Below are 17,660 nucleotides of genomic sequence, written 5' to 3'. Positions count from 1 at the left end.
TAATCAAAAAGCTTTTCCTGATACCAGCTTGTCCACGGGTATATAAAAGTATTGGGTTAAATGATGAGAAATTGCATTCTTTCTTCTCATGAAGAAATCCATGTTCTATTTTGTCTTTCACTTCAATATAAATGTCCTTCTGTTCATTGTTATGCAATTAACTGTTCTAGATCCACAGATTCTTGTCTTTCTTGTTCCATTTCAATCTCAACTTCATTCATAGCTTTTGCAGCTTTGTTTTCAATAATAGGCTGTCCAAGAGGATCCTGACTTAGTGGTAAGGAACGTTGGCTGCTTTGAGAACTATCCTTAGCTACCTCAGCAGAAATCATTTCTTCTTGTATCTCATAATTTAACATTTGTAAATAGTTTGTGAAAATGGAACATTGAATAGTATCATTGACAGCATTAAAAGAATCTTTCTAGCAGTCAAACTCTCTTTTGTCAGGAGTTTGGAAACAAACTTTTCGGTGGTTAATTAGATTTTCTTTTGCATGTTTGACTAAACAACTGTCACATCTAAGTATTCAGTATTTCCCTTCTTCTATGTTTTCATTTACATTGTTTCTATATCTGTAGTTTTGAAGAATTTCATGAAGGCACTTGTCTTCTAGATGTGCACTTCTTCTTGTATAGTAAATATCCAACACATTTGATTTCACAATGTCTATACCTTGTTATTCAAACTCGGTTAACTACTGAATTTCTAGGAAAGACTTCCACACTCTGTTTCATGTACTAGCTAGACCAAAAATTACCCAGACAATTCCTTTTAATTTTGAGAACAAACTTGCCAAACTCAACCTGTCACAGGCTTCAAAGAATCCCATTTCCCTAGGGAAAGTGTTTTCAAGCTGAAGGAATGCAACTTGCTAAGTGACTTTTTAGCTGAAATCTCGCCCACATCTCTGTTTTTCCAGCATTTGTAGTGTAAGACACGACACACCGAGCCACAGCAATGGAGTTGTCTGCAACAAATTGTATGTCCATATTAGCATTCCACATTTTTCAAATCATAGGGTGATAGTCATTAATATATTTGGAAGCCTCTGTAATTTTTAGGTTGCATGTTTTCTTTGGTGATTTCCGTGTCAGTGTATGTCTAACTGAAGACAAGGAGCTGTTCACTCTTCCTTTTGAAATGACAGGTCTTGGAAATCCAAATCGACATCTTAAGTAAAAAAATTCCTTTGGATCTGTATTTATGATGGCAGTATTTCCCACATTTATGTGTTTGGAAACGCAAAACTTGTTCACTGAGACCTCTTTCACCAGTGTGTTTTCCTATGGTACATGTCACATACTGTTCTATTAAAGACAGTAGAGACTCATCAGTGTCTGCTTGAAATGTGAGTGCGTCTTTTACCCATACCAGCATGTGAATATGAGGAGCACCTCTTGCCTGGTACTCTTTTTGCCAAAATAAATCATTTACTTCTCCAAGAGGAGGACTGTTTTGTTGCAGATAAAACCCAGCGTATCTTGTAACCTGTGGTTGAAATATCTACAAACATTAGCAGGATATAATGAGAAAAGTTTACCAGCTGTCCTTACATTGATGTCTTTTAGGTTTGAGTTTGCCTCTCTCAAGAATTGAAGGAGGTCATTCCACACATACTCAGCACAACTGAGTGTCAGAAAAGAGGTTGGTGCACCCAGGTTTCTCAGTTTACATTTCAGTTCTTCATGACAACGGAACCAATATTCAGTAGTGCCATGTTGCCACATCATTAAATTAATCAAGTTGTATTCTAAGTTTTCATCCTTTTCTTATACTTTGTTAACAAAATCTCTCATAGAGAGGTTTTGAAGATTAAGTCCTGTTTTTAGAATGTGATTTATTGCATACAATACTGTCTGAATCTTGGATCCTCTGAATATAATCATGTTGATCGGTATTCAGCTGCTGGTATTTGTATGGGCTGGTCATCACAGCGACCACCTACTCCAGTGGGAAACAAATGGGGAAAAGAGCAAGCCTCTAAACGTTTTTCCCCACACACTCATGGGACCTCCCTTTGCTTGTTTCATTTGAAACAGCTCAATAGCATCACCAATTACTTCTTTGTAATGTTCATAATTCTGTTCTAATTGGGATCAATCCACTTTTTCTATTTGTCCACTTGCTGACAAACTGTCATCTTCAACATTCGTACATCAGTGTAGTAGGCTGGCTCTCTATATAGTGTACGAAAAAGACGTGCACTGTTCAGAGAGTCCAAGCAACCCCACTTTGGTAGACTGAGGTAAAAAGCAGACCACCTAATGCTCTGTTTTTGTGGTTGTGTGGGCGAGCAGTTAGGCTTATCTTGTGCTAAGGATGTTTTGTATTCACAGTTTCAATAAATGTGGACACAGACTCAAAAGAATAACAAGACCAATTTACAAAAATAATTCAGTTTTTTATAAAATATTTGAGACCAAGATCATCAATTTACGGTATGTACATTTTTAATTATGATTTTTCAAAGCTTAGAATATTTTCTGTTTTTGGATGTAATTACACAATATAGAAACGAATGGGAAAATCTTTAAAAATGCAAATAAATCAGGGTATGATCTCACAAGTGTCACCTTCTATTTTTAGGTTGAGGTCTTCGAGATGCCCAGTGGGCCAGCCGGAGGAGTTCGGACGGTTCCTGGTTTAAGCAAGAGCAGTAGCTGAAAGTCTTGGAGCTGCTGCACAAAGGAGTGGGGGACCACATGGAAACACACTGCACAGACGGACTTAAAGGTAAGTCCAGGAGTCCCCTTGGAGGGTGGATGTCACAAAGAGTTAGGGACCTCTAGAACACAGCTGGTTTGTCAATGCAGGGGCGCAGATTGGTCAGCCAGGAGTTGTGCGTCTTGGAGTCCTTGGAGTGAGGGGCAGATCACTTGGATGGTAGATTGTAGGTCAGCAGGGCCACTCTGGGGGGTGGTTCTTGGGTGTACTGATGTCTCTCAACTGGTACTTGCTTCTGGGCTTTTGGGCATCCGGAGTAGACTTTGCTTTTGGGTGTCAGCCATTCGGGGTCCACAACCCAGGGTAATGGTATTCTCAGACTCTGAAATTCCCAGTGCCACCAAACCTGGCACTCTGGTAGGTTTTGTCCTTCAGGTCCGTCATGTGGATTTTGATCTGGCTGCTGAGTCTGGTTCGTTGCTCAGCGGCCAGTCAGTGAACTGGGCTTCACTGGTTCCATGCTTGCAGGGTGCAGGAGAGTGATATCTTCACTCTTAGGGAGGTTCTTGGTGGTTTTCAGAAGGCTGGAATTGCTCTTGGGTTTTGTAGAGTCCTTCAGGTTTTCAGGCGACACCTCAGCGGCAATTGTGTTCTGGCTCCTGAGAGCAAAAGACTCTCACCCCAGGAGTCAAGAATCATGTCTTATGGTGGCAGGCTGGTTAGGACCAGTCAGGGCTGTTAGGATTTGCAGGAGACACCTCTAAGGTGCCCTCTGGGTACATTTTATTATAAATTATAATGTGGCAGTCTTCACCGCTGGCCCGTCAGCAGTGAGATCGCCACCGTGGTCCTGGTGGTGTTCGGACTGCTAGGGTCGAACTGTCTTGAGGTTTAGCAAAGACAAGGAAGGGGCATATTTTCTCAAGCACACATATGCCCTCACATGCATTATAGTGCACTCTGCCTTAGGGATGTAAGGCCTGCAAGAGGGGTGACTTACCTATATTGCATGCAGTGTTAGTGGGCATGGCTCGCTAGGTGAGCGCTATGTCAAAGTTGCAACTTTTAGATTCACCTTGTCATGCACTTGCAATGGCAGTCTGCATGAGGCTGGGGGGAGGCGTCTCAGTGTGGCACCATTGGTGCTGCAGCTCTGAGGTGCACTCTTCAGTACCCATGCCCTAGGTATCAGGGGTACCATTTGCAAGGGACTTACAAAGGTGGCTGAAGTGCCAAACCTAGTACAGTTTTGGGGAAAGAGATTTGGCCCTGGGCACCTATTTAGCAGGAGCCTATGGCACTTACAGTTTGAAACCACATCATTTTCCAGGCATAAAGAGGGGGGCTACCATGTCAAAAGAGCCCTTTCTCACAATCAGGTTCAACATCAACATTTCTATAATAAACATTATTTTGTACCAGGTGTAACATTGCTTGTCTTACTTTATTAGCATCAATTAAGTCTTGCCAAATTGTTTAATTCTTAGCTGGCACACCATTTACTAGAATAATGTGGCTCATCAGTGCTTTTGCCTACCCATACAGTTGCAATATTCTTTTTAAAGTCTAATGACAAATACACTACTCTTTCCTTCCTGTAAGTCTGTAGAATGTAATTGACCTGTTTTTGGTTCCAATCGTATAATTGCTTGAAATGGATGTACACACTGTATAAGGATTGATTCATATACATTTAATTATCGTAGTTGTTCTGGAATTGTCACAAGTTGCAACCCTCTATGTACTAATCTAGCTGGTGTTTTATGATCCTCTATCCTATCATAGAAGTACTTACATTTAACTTCCTGCATGGACAAGTCAAACCGCTCCTCTACAAATAAATAACCAGCAACTTCTTGCCACTTTTCTGTTTTCCCATTCAGTTTAGAAAAATACATCTCCATTTTGTGTTAGACTTTTGTAGTGAGTGCGTCAACAACAAATACAAACATAGTTGGGTTTTTCTGAACAAGCTGTGTTACACTTTATAATCTCTTGTTCAAAATTCTCAGTGCTAATACCTGTGCTCTGTTCCTCAATACCTGTACCTACAAATTCCTAATTTTTCCCAGAATTTTCTTGAGAACCAAAGAAACGAGACAGCACATCCTGACAAACGTTTTCTACCTCTCTTACTGTACCAAGCAAAAGTTCATTTCTTCAAAACATAAGGCTGGAGCCTTCATATAGTAAAGTCTTCTAACTAATTTTCTGATTTTTGAGTGGTGAACTGCCTACATTCTAAAGTGATGAAAGGTGCTTTGGCACACTTTCTTTGATAGACATGCTAATGAATGTCCTTGTAAATGACTATGCTTTCTTACTTGCATGGATCTAACCCTTGCAAAATTGTTTTTTTTTGCTTCAGACTTCTGCACAGAAAATCACGTACAAAATGTTTAAGTCAGTCAATTGATTGCTGTCGAATACTACAAATCCGGCTACAGTTCCACTTACATACAGGAGCCTGTTTACGCCTTCCCTGAACCACTTCAGCTATCACTTCTTCAACATTCCTTGCACAATTTCTTCTTTTTCAATGGGGCTACCGTCTTTCACCTCAGAACATTGACCAGTTAAATCAACTGCATGCACTACTGTGTTCTTTTGCAAGTACCCTTCTTCATTAAAGAAAGTCTCTACTGGAGCTATGCTTCCATTCACCACTAAACATTTTACAAAAATGACTTTTTTTAATGGCTTTTCCTTTGGCTGCGTCTCTTTATACACAACACTGTTTTGTCAAGCGTCCCTATTCATTTGAGTATCAAAATAAAAAGCTTCCTCTTTGAGGCAAATGCCTTATCAACTACATCCTCAGCAGGTTGCTTTTGTTTGGTTCGGCTCTGTCCTCATATATAATGTTCTCAATATATTTTCGACTGGTTGGGTGAGTAGCACTAAGATTTACAAAAAAGGTTTCTAACACACAAAATAGATGACATACTGGACCTATTATATACCATATTGAAGTAAAGGCCTCTTTTACAAGGTGGTAGCAGCACATTGCAACACCAGAGCATAATTTTCTTGACACTCCAGTGCAGCAGTGTGCCAGCCAATATTTACAAAGGCACACATACCCACCTAACATGGCTTTTAAAGGCCTAGTAAACATGGATTCCTTTCTTGCATAATACTGCATGAAAAAGGTGTTCCATGGGTGTTCCCACGCAACACTCACACAACATGACGGAATCTGATGCATTACTACATTTACAAAGTTGGAAATGTGTCAGATTCCTATGCCACCTCATGTGTGGCGTTAAGGTGCGAGAACAGGGAAAAGTAACATCATTTCTGGTTGTTTTTTCTCTTTCTACGTGTAATGCATTCTACAGCACACATAGACAGACAAAACACCATTAGTTATTGCTTATGTGAGGATAAACACTCATCTGTGCAATGTAGGTACCCTTACACTATGGTAGAAGCGTGTCAGCATTGGTGCTAGACAGCATTTTGTGTGCCATACCTTCTAGATACTGTGCATTCCTAATCTTTTCTTTTGATGCAGGACACAGCGAAAACCCTATGCCAAAACTTAGTAAATGAGACTCTCAAAGAGCAGAAGTGAAAAACAACAAATTCAAACTGTATCTCTTACCATGTAAGCACATACCATAGTCTCTATGACCTACATATAGTAACCTTTAGATATAACTTCTTTCAACTAGAAAGACACTCTAAATCTTGGAAAGTGGATAGAAATGAAAACTGAAGTTGGTATTTGTAGTCTGTTGTAGCATGGAAAAATCAAGAATTAAAAACTACACATTTTTTCAAAAAATAAATACCCTACTACACATTTAAATGAGGGTACCAATATCTTTCTGATTCTCTCTGACACACTATACTTTTATCTATATCATATACATTTGTATCCCTCTTATATTGACACACAACTGTGAATATACATTGGTTGTAAACATATACTCTAATTCACATACCTCTTAAATAGCTTTAGTTGATAGTAAACATACTGTCACAATATCACTTTAAACTCTTATCTTTGGATAAGCATGAAATCTCAGCATAAGAATGGTACACAACTCTCACACGAAAGAACCCTTATTGGCAACCTTTTCAACTTTGGTAGGAGTGATATTGTGCTAGTTAACAAATCAAAAACTGGCAATCATATTTTATTTCTATTATCCAACATTTTTTTATTTGTTTTAATATGTTTTTATTATTATATTGCACACCGAATAAACATAAAGAAAAAAATACAGGTGATCATGATACAATGCAAGTAATGGCACATTCTGCACGGCCCCCGCCCGTCACCCCCAACATCTCAGAGCAGGTGTAGTCGCTAGCGCCCGCCCATGTAACTGTGGCAGCATTCCCACGAGTGCGCGCTGGGCCAGAGGAACAGGGTCCGGGGGGGGGGAGCATTAGTCTAATCAGCCTTGAAGAGTGAGAATCTATGAACAGGGGGGATTTAGGAGGACCCAGGGCAAGGGACCCAGATAGCACGTGCGGGGGAAAGGGGAGGGGGGAGCACGGAGGAAAATAGGCCTCAGACCCCGTCACCTCCCCAACAGCCGACCCCGGGGGCAGCGGGCGCACCGCACGGCATGCCGATTCGGGGCCAGCAGGGAACCAAAGGGGGGAGCTCGTCTGTCGGGGTGCGTCCTTGTAGTTCTTGTGTTGGTGTTTAGCTATGTTAACTTAATTGTTATCAGTTACGCTCAGGGGGGTTAACGTTTCATGAGATATTCATGGTGGTCGCACGTCGTCTTTGCTTTCTATGGTTTTCCTCAAAGGAGTTCCAAGTGTTTAAACCCTTAGCTGGGATCCCCTTGTCCATCAGGAGCTGCAGCGTCTGCGCCTCGGCTTTGGCCCACCGCGACAGCTCAGCACGCCACAGGTCAATCCCGGGGGCGGCCGGGGCTTTCCAGTGCATTGCTATGAGGGGTCTGTACATGACCAGTGCCAATGCTATGCATCTGAATGTATGCTTATGGTTTTTAGGACAGGGGCCTATACCGAGTAGGCACATTTCAGGTGTAGTGGGTAGCGCGACGGCGGTCCATTCCGTCAGCAGTGTTATTATGTTGTTCCATATCGTTCGGATTGGGGGGCAGTCCCAGGTCATGTGGAAAAAGTTGGCATCGGGAATTGAGCATCTTGGGCACGCCTGCGTCGATTGAGGGAACATGCGCGTGATGTGGTGAGGTGAGAGATATGTTTGGTGCAAATAATTAAACTGGGTGAAGCGGAAACGCAGGTTTCGTGACACTGATTTGATCATATTCATGGCCTGAGTCCATGCTTGCTGTGACAGGGGTGCTGCCAACACGCTATCCCACCTGTTTTTAGCTTGCTCTTGACTGTGTTCAAGGTGGGAAGCAAGGATCGTGTATGTACTAGATACATTTAATGGGACTGTAATGTTACCTAGTATGTTGTGAAGCATAGGTGAGACGTTGGGCTCTAAGTTGCCACTATTCCAGCAAGAGCGTATTACCTGTCGCACAGCTCCAAACGCTATGAAGCCACCCTGCCCCAAATTATGTTTGTCGGAAAGAGCGTCTAATGTAATGAGGTGACCTTCATTGTATATATCGCCGATTGTACGTATGCCCTTATCGTACCACCCACCTAGACCCACTTTGGGAGCTATATTTGCAAGTTTCGAGTTGGCCAGGAGTGGAATCCTGGGGGAGTACTGTGTCTTTTGGTCACCGGTTAGGACATTGCGGCCCCATATCCAATGTGCGATTTTCAGTAGTATGTTTTGTGGGTGTTTGGGGTGCTCGCGATTCATAAGGTAATGTAGTACTTCCCCATTTCCCAGAGTTGACAGGATCGAATTTGATTCCGCATTGTCGGGGCATCCTAGCCAGGAAGATATCCATTGGATTTGGGTGGCTGCATAATATAGTTCGAATCTGGGAGCGCCCAGCCCCCCCATGTTTAGTGGTTGGTATATTTTAGCCAGTGCCACGCGCCGGCGACCGTTGCCCCATATTAGAGCTGTTAAGAGGCTATTTAGTGGTCCAAAGAAGGAAGCCGGCAAGGTCAGTGGGAGGGCCATGAAAAAGTATAACAGACGAGGAAGAATTATCATTTTTGCTATGGCCACTCTGCCCAGAGGCGAGAGAGGGAGTGAGCACCAGAAGAGCAGGGATCCTCTAATGGATCTGATCGCCTGCCCTAGGTTACAGTCTCTGAGATTGCGTGTGTCGTGGTATATGTTTATGCCCAGATATTTAAAAGTGGTGTGGCACCACTTCAGATCGCCCGGGTTGGAGAGTGTCCTATGTGCCTCAGGGACAGGGCGCATGGGAAATATACGCGAGAGCGAACAAAAGAGGGGACAGTGGGCATCCTTGTCTAGTACCTCTTTCTATGTTGAATGATTGGGAAATCGTGTCACCAGTTTTATCCCTCGCGGTTGGGTTGGTGTAAAGCACCTTCACCCAATCAATGTATGCCCGTCCGAAGCCCATGCGGTGAAGTGTTTCCATCAGAAAAGGCCACCCTAGGGTGTCAAATGCTTTCTCTATGACTAAAGACACAGCTACCCGGTGGTAGTCACCCTCTGGGGAGTTTGCCATTAGGCGCAGTAAGTTCCGGATGTTATTGAAGGTGCTACGACCCGGTATAAAGCCTGACTGGTCTTGGTGTACCAAGTCGGTCATATATGGGAGTAACCGATTAGCTAAGAATTTACTGAGTAATTTACAATCTGTATTTAATAACAAGAGTGGTCTGTATGATCGTACGTCTAATGGGTCACGGCCCGACTTCGGCAGTAGCGCTATCAATGCCTCCCGGCAAGTGTCTGGAAGTTGACCACATTTTAAGGCTTCGGATAGCATCGTGAGATATGGGGTTAATATTTGAGATGGGAACGTGCTATAGTATTCCAAGGGTAGACCATGGCTGCCGGGTGCCTTGCCTTGTGATAATTGTTGTAGAGCCCGCTGTATTTCCGTGGTATTTATCGGCCTATCTAGGTCCACTGCTTGCGTGGTAGTCAGGCAGTTTAATGTGATATCATTGAAAAACTCGTCCATTAACGCTGTGGAGGGTGGCGGGTGAGCTTTGTATAGTGTGCTATAACACTCTCCGAAGGCACTGTTGATATCTGCTTGGGTATTTACTAATAGACCTGTGTCCAAGCGGATGTCTCCTATAGGGGAGTTTCGGGGTTCGGATCGTGTAAGCCATGGCAGTAGTTTGCCTGATCTATCCCCCTCTGCATGCGCCCGGGCCATGTGGTGACCGTAGTCAAACAGACTTAGTCGCTTGTCTGTGTCGTACCATTGTGCACGCGTTCCAGTGAGCTCAGCCTGGGTGATTGTGCCACAAGCGAGTTTATTTTCAGAAGAGTGGACTTCATTCTCTAGATTGCGAAGCTCACACACTAGTGTTTGACGCACTCCAACCGTTGTTGCTAAGCATGCTCCCCTTATAACTGCCTTGTGTGCGTCCCATTCGTTTGCTCTGGAGCTCGATGACCCATCATTTTGAGTGAAATAAGAGGAGATGTGTGCGGCTAATTCTTTTCTGAATGGCGGGTCCTGTAGTAACTGAGTTTGCAGGCGCCAAGTAGGGATGTAGGCACGTGGTCTACCCCATCTGATAAGGGCTATAAGTGGGGAATGATCAGAGATAACCCTAGCAGTATATTCAGCGCTCATGATTCTATGTGTCAGATCCTGTGTGGTGAGGATAAGATCTATGCGAGTGTGAAGAAGATGTATTCCCGGTCCTGAGGGTGTAGGTGTCTCCAAGAGTCTGTCAGTCGGTGATCTGACATCCACTGTCGCAACATCTGTGAATTTTTTGTAACTGGGGTGGACGCTATGGGGGTGTGTGATCTATCCAAGTCGATTTGTGGTACGCAGTTCATGTCCCCGCCCCAGATACATGTTGAAGGTAAGTCTTTTGACATGTGAGAGATTGTTCTTTGTAAAAAATCGCCCTGACCAACATTCGGGACCTATAGTCCATTAATCACTAATATCTCCCCGTCCAAGTGGCCCACCAGTTTTATGTACCTTCCATCTCTGTCGGTTATGCTGCGTTGTACCACATATGGGACCCCTGGGGCTATCCATATCAGAACCCCCCTAGCGAAAGTTGAAATACCAGAGCTGTAGACTTGTCCCGCCCAGCTCATTGCTAGCTGAGGGATCTCCTCTGAGGGGATATGTGTTTCTTGAAGAATGGCTATGTGGATACAGTGTCTTTTTAAGTGAGCGTGTATCCTATTGCGTTTTTTTGCTCCCGCCATGCCCTTTACGTTCCAGGTCATTAAATTATATATAGGTTCCATGTGCGTCATGTTATATTAAATTGTAACGCGCACGTGTTGTGAGTCCGGGATCCCAGCCCCCATATCGTCCACCGATCTCCGTCAGCCAGACCCGCGCGCCCACCAACACACCCCACACCCACCCCCCCCACCAGTCACGAGGTGGGGGGATAGTGTAAAGAAGGGAGAAAGAAAGGAAGGAAAAAGAACACAATACCATAAAAAAGGATATGTTGGGAAAAGCCCGATGTGAAACAAGGTGGCACAACCGGTGCCTAAATAACAGTTCGAAGAGTTAAGTTCCATATGGGTATAGTCTAGTTGGGTGGGAGCGTGGGTTTGGTGAGGTCGGACAACATGTGTGCCACCTCCAGGATAGTTCTTTACCTGTGTGCATCAAGTCGTGGTCGCGTACTCCAACGGCGGTCTGTCGAACAATCAACGGGCTGGCAGTGAGTCTGGCCCCGTCATGGGGCAGCCATGTTTCTCCGCTTGTGGTTACGTGGAGAGAGGGGTCCAGTCTCCCCCCAGCTATTCCCCCAAGGAGGGCGCAACGCCAACGTGCCCACAGGCATTAAAGTTCGTCCGCCGAACGCAGGGTGAGGTGGGGGCCGACAAATAGAGGAGAGAGGGAGGAGGTGGATTCCCCGCCAGGAGAGCCGCTATCGGTGATGTCCACTTCGCTCCTGGCGTCGGTCCGGGACCCTGTGAATGCGCTAGTTTCCCTTAGGCTTTGTGCTTGGTCGGCTTCCATTTGTGATTTTGTTGGGTGAGATATTCTTTTGGTTTTCTTTTTCCTTCTGGCATTAGGAGTGATCCATTCTTCGGTTGTTTCTTTTCCTTTGGGGGAGCCGGTCAGACCCTTTGCGTGGATCCATGTCCATGCGTCCTCTGGGGTGGGGAACATGAGTGTTTTCTCGTCTATGGTTATTCGCAGGCGGGCTGGGAACATGAGAGAGTAGATGATGTTGTGTTCCCGCAGAAGTTGTTTTATCTTGATATATGCCGCTCTTTTGCGTTGCACTTCCAACGTGTAGTCCGGGTAAGCTGATACAGTGCAGTTTTCCAGGCTGATTGGGTTGGATGTTCTGAAATGTTGGAGGACTGAGTCTCTCTCTCTGTGATTAAGAAATTGGGCTATCAGAGGGCGGGCTGGAGCTCCGGGTCGTGGGGTCCTGCCAGGGATTCTATGGGCTCGTTCTATTATCAGAGCTTTAGTGGCACCTTGTATGTTCATAATGTCCTTCAGCCAATTCTCTATAAAATCTTTGGCTTAAGGTAATTCCAAGCATTCTGAGATGCCAATAAATCGGATGTTATTGCGTCTTGAGCACCCTTCCGCGTCCTTAGTCCTGCGTTGCAACTGCGCTAGTTCCGTTTCCATTTGTTGGATTTTGTTTTTCATGTCTGCTATCTCTGGTTGGATAGTTTTTAGCGATGATTCTGTGTTTTGCACTCTGTCTATTAATTTGCTGTGGTCAGCGTGGAGCAATGAGACTTCCATTGTCGTAGCGTCGATTTTCCCTTCCTCTGAGGTCTTGGTCTCCATTATTGCTTGCATGATTTTGTCGTACTGTTGGGAGTGCATTCGTAGAGTTTCGTTTAGTTGTAGCAGCGTTGCAGCTTGAGTGTCAGAGTGCCCAGCAGCAGGGGGGGATCCCCATCTGTGGGGGCCCCCGGTTTGGGGTGTTTCAGTATGACCATGTCGCACTCCGCGTGGTGTGAGGAGGACGGGCTAGACAAAGTCTCCTGCAGGCCCTGGGAGGACAGGCCAGGCAACTCACTTGCAATGAACAGATAGTTTAATTGTGGGCCAGATGGTGCTACTGTGGTGATAGTCCCTGATTGGCAGCGCGGAGGTTGGCTTTAGAGAGACGCCACAAGCTCTGTGACATTGTGATGCTGACGTGGTCCTGATTTCCACCCAGGCGCTGGTGTCTTCGTTGGCGCTGTCCCAGTAGCCGTGGATTCTTCTTGTTGTGGTTAGAAGGTTTTATCCCGTGCCAGTGGTGTTTTATTGGTGTGGTGTGCAATCCCCTTGGGGAATCTCCTTTGTTATTTATTTATTTATTTATTTATTTTCCCTTCTTTTCCTTGTTGCTCTTTCGGTTGCTCCAAGTTAGTGTTTGCTTTGTGCAATCCTAGGCTTTCGGCCGTCGCCGCTGTGTCAAGGCTTCTCTTCCCCTTTGTGCTGCCACCACTAGGCCTCAGACAGGCCCATTTGTACTGTCGGTGTGAAGGGAGGGGCGACCGCTGGCAGTAGGCCGCCGCACCTCACCAGGTCCTGGCGCGCACCAGGCCACAAGCTGCGGCGGGCCAGGGGACAAGGCTCAGGCCGCCCGAGCCCGGCGCTGCGGCCCGGCACGCCCCCCGGGGTCCGGATCCCCAGCAGGCGAGCACGCCCGGGCCCAGGCACCAAGCGGAGGGCGGGGGACCCGCGGCAGACCAGAGCGCTTGGACCGGGCCCTCACGCGGCCGGAGCCCGCCCGCCCCCCTCCCCCCAGGGGCACGGGGACCGCCAACCGGGTGGACCGCTCAGGGCATGACCCCTCGGCAGGGGCAGCCCTTCCTCACCTCGCGCACCCCGTGTCAAGGCCGACCGAGCGGGGCGCGGTCAAGTCGTTGAGCGCAGCTCGCGAGAGTCGCGCACCGGGCCGTCGGATAAGACTCCACCAGGAGTCAATGGGCTTCGGAGCCCCAGCTTTGCAGGAGAAAATGCGGGGAGGGCCGGCGGGGCCTCCCCACTGTCGTGCTTGGCTGGCGCCCGCTCCCGTCAGGGCAGCCGGCCCGCAGTACCGGAGCCTCGTCCGCGCCCCGACCTCCGCCGCAGGGCCGCCGTGGAGTCAGCGCGTTCGTGCCAGGTGATTTCTGGGCTTCCCCCCGGTAGTGGGGAGAAGACTACTTAAAATTTCGCACGGCAGGGACCGTGGTATTTTCTCTTAAGGTGGGCCGTGAGCGGAGCTCTCTGTTCAAGCGTCCGCTCCGGCCACCATCTTGGCCACCCCCCCTCTATTATCCAACATTTTAATGTTTAGTGGCTGTTAACCCTTTGTTTTCATTCTATAAAGAAGCCCAATTTGGTAGTGTATGGCACTGAACTCGCGACACTGTTGCAGCGCTCAGCGACGCCCCGTGTGTAACTTCACAACAGAGTCATTCGAAAATGTACTTACAATTGTGTTTCAATCATTTTTTATGTAAATATAATATCATTATAATACTTAATTGGAAAAATTACTTTTTTCCCAACTGATACCCTGCCAAAAACACTCTTTTTTGAACATTTTAGATCTGCTTTAATGAAACCACCCTTCCTTCCACAGTCTTTCACCTCAGCCGCCATAGCAACCGCCTTTGGAACACTCCACTCTACCAGTAGGTCAAATGTTCACAGCACCGTCTATCTACCAGCAGCATACTAGCTTTAATTTCTTCTGTAGCAGGTGTGGCTGACTGCTACAGAAAATAAGCACATCCCATATGCCATATGCTGTTTGTGGAGTAATCACAGCCAATCACAGATCTACTAACTTAATGTTTTAAATGACTACCTACTTTTATCTACCAATGTTTTTACAACATCCAATCAAATGTGTGCTTTTTTAAACCTGGTGCTTCCCTCCATTTTAACCACCTCACATTTTGAAACTGCCTCATTCAGATGTAGCCTTCTCCTGTGTGCTACTACTCCTTCCCTTCCAAATGGTCAGAGGGTGAATTGTAATTCACAGCTAGAAAGAGTGGCACTGACAGGGACCTAGGTTTGCAGAATGTGGATATGACTTGTTTGGCCAGAGAGGGTTAAAGTAGCATTAATTGCTGTATTTGGTAAAAAGCATTAGAGATTTCCAACCCCTGTTTTGCTTTTCACTAATGACCGAGCTGAAATACTCATGAACTAACAGAAATTCTCTGGAATGCACTTCTTAGTCAAAAGAAGACATTTATTATTTCACTACTAAAGGTTCCTAAAAAGAGATTAGCATGTTGAAAGCACACTTTTAAAAATAGTCACAACAATGAAATGAAAACATACACCAATGATTCTCCACTGCAATATACACAGCAAATATATGTATCTATATTATAATGCAAAGAAAATAATTATTAAAAATGCATCACCATAGGGCCTGTCAGGTGCTTCATCTTTCTTCTGCCAGCAGGCCGATGACCCCGTTCGACTGCGAGAGAGAAAGAGAGATCTCTACCCTCACGGAAAATCTATATCAGGCATCCAACGTCTGAATACTGATTGAGGTCTCTGAATCTCCTACTGTCAAACTGGGTCTCTTTTATATCTAAAAAAACAAGAAGGAGCTTTCTGGAAAAAACCCTCAAGTTGTGCAAGAAGTATTCAAACATGCTGGCTAGTTTAGGTATGCTTTGAAAATAACACGTTGGGATTTGGCCACCATCCCAAGATGTCAAGTCAAAGCAAGGCTGTTCCCTGCCGTATGAGTTCATTCTTATCAACCAAACCCTTGGTGAGGAAAAAAGCACGAAAACAGACAGGCAATATGGAAAATCACTGGCAGCCTTTAACATGGCAGTGTCTAATGCTACAATAAAGTCAATAGGCAAAATGAAGCTAAAGCTAAACTGAATACAAAATGGAGTCTGTAACTGGTGAACACTGGACAGCTAAGCCAAGTGCAAAGTGGTGCAACATGAAGTCAGTGGTCAAAATACACATTTCACTACAACCGCCTCACCTCATGATGTGGTGGTTACGACCTGGGCACACTCACCGGGATAATACTTGAAATCCCAATGAATGATACCTTTGGTCATTTAATTACACTCTTTCCCACACACTGCCTTTGTGCACTCTAATATACCAGAGGCAGAAATGGAACTGATTAAATAAATTCTGTCCACAGATTGAGAGATCCATGAAACATGTTAATAAAACTGTTTCGGCATTCTCAGAGAGCATAATATGGGCTCTATATACAATAATAACCTGCGCTTTGACATGCAAGAAACATATAGAAGAGACGATGTTCACTTTACAGATGAAGGCAGCAGGGTTTTTCTGAGTAACTTCAAACTCTGCATCAACAGTTAACACAAAGGCTCTTCTTAGAGCCACCCTACTTCCCAAAAACTAGTTCATTTTGTCTAAACATCTGATTTCTTTAAAAGGTATTGGAGTCCCAACTCTGTTGAGAATTTGCAAACCAAAAGCACACATTTAATGTAAAATTAGCAAACACACCAAACTTATTCTTTATATCAGTGTGAGTGGATGTGTCTGTGTTATAGTTGGTATGTGAGTGGCTGTATCGGTGTCTGAGTGGGTGTGTGAGTGGGTAGGTGCATACGTTTCTGAGTGTGTCTGTGAGTGGATGCATGAGAGTCTTAGTGGGTCTGTGAATGGGTGAATGAGGGGTCTGTAAGTTGGTACATGAGTGTCTGAGTGGGTCTGTGAGTGGATGCAAAAGTGTATGAGTGGGTGAATGAGTGTGTGAGTGGGTCTGTGTGTGTGTTAAAGAGTGTGTGAGAGGGTGTGTGTGGGTCTGTGAGTGGATGCATAAGTGCCTGAGTGGATCTGTGAATCGGTGAATGAGTGGGTCTATAAGTGGGTGCAGGGCTTTTTGAATGGGTCTGTGAGTGGGTGCATGAGTGTCTGAGTGGGTCTGTAAGTGGGTGCAAGAGTGTATGAGTGTATGAATGAGTGGGTGCATGAGTGTCTTAGTAGGTCGGTCTTTGAGTGGGTGCATGAGTGGGTCTGTGATTGGGTGCATGAGTGTGTGAGTGGGTCTCAGTGGGTATACGAGTGTGTGAGTGGGTCTGTGAGTGGGTGCATGAGTGTGTGAGTGGGTCTGTGAGTGGGTGCATGAGTGTATTGTTTTTCGGAAAGATTTGCGACCCCCTCGTGTAGTTACACAGGCTGCGCTGAGAGTCTCAATACCATGCATGTGGTAAAAAAAAGGTTTTTGCGTTTTTTTTAAACTAATATCGGGTCCTTCAGACACCCGTTAAATGTACCCATGGGGTCAGACCCCCTTGTGCACTTTTTACCCATTGCTATAATCCCCCGGGACCGTGCTCCAGGTTTATAAAATGGCGGCTGCAAATTTCTGCACATGTTGCGGCCAGCCAATCACAGCAAAAGAGTCATGGAGGATCTGAATCCCTATATATACAAATTTGGTTATCACCTAACAATTACAAAACTACTGAACAGATTCACACCAAATACAAAAAAGGACACTTTTTGGACCAAGACCCAACTTTCTACCAAATTTGGTGTAATTCCATCCAGCAGTTCGGGCTGTAGACCTGTTAAAAAACCCTATGAAAATTAACATAGGAAACACATCTTTTTTTACCCCACCCCTTTTTCTCCGCCTTCATAGAGAACAAGTCGGAAACAGAGAGAGTTAATCTCTGCTCACCATTAATTGACTTGTTCTGTCTAAAATTCATACATTAACTGAGAAAAACTCTGAGTTCGATGTGTCAACTTTAAATGCCTCAAATGCAAAAACGACAGATAGTAGCAAAGGCTTCAGTAGCAAAGGCCTCAGTAGTAAAGGCCCGAAGCCTCATGTTAGCACATTCTGTGTTGCAAAATAAGTGGATGTGGGGGACTCCCCATTATCCATGCTCTTACCTCTTTCCTGTCCTTCAAGCACAGAAACATCACATCAAGTGCCTTTGCTTGTACCTCAGTCCTCCAGTTTCCTTCTCACCAATGTGTGTTTTCTGTGTAAA

This window comes from Pleurodeles waltl, chromosome 10 (assembly GCF_031143425.1).
Source record: "Pleurodeles waltl isolate 20211129_DDA chromosome 10, aPleWal1.hap1.20221129, whole genome shotgun sequence".
Lineage (NCBI taxonomy): Eukaryota > Metazoa > Chordata > Amphibia > Caudata > Salamandridae > Pleurodeles > Pleurodeles waltl.
This window is presented reverse-complemented; position numbering follows the sequence as displayed.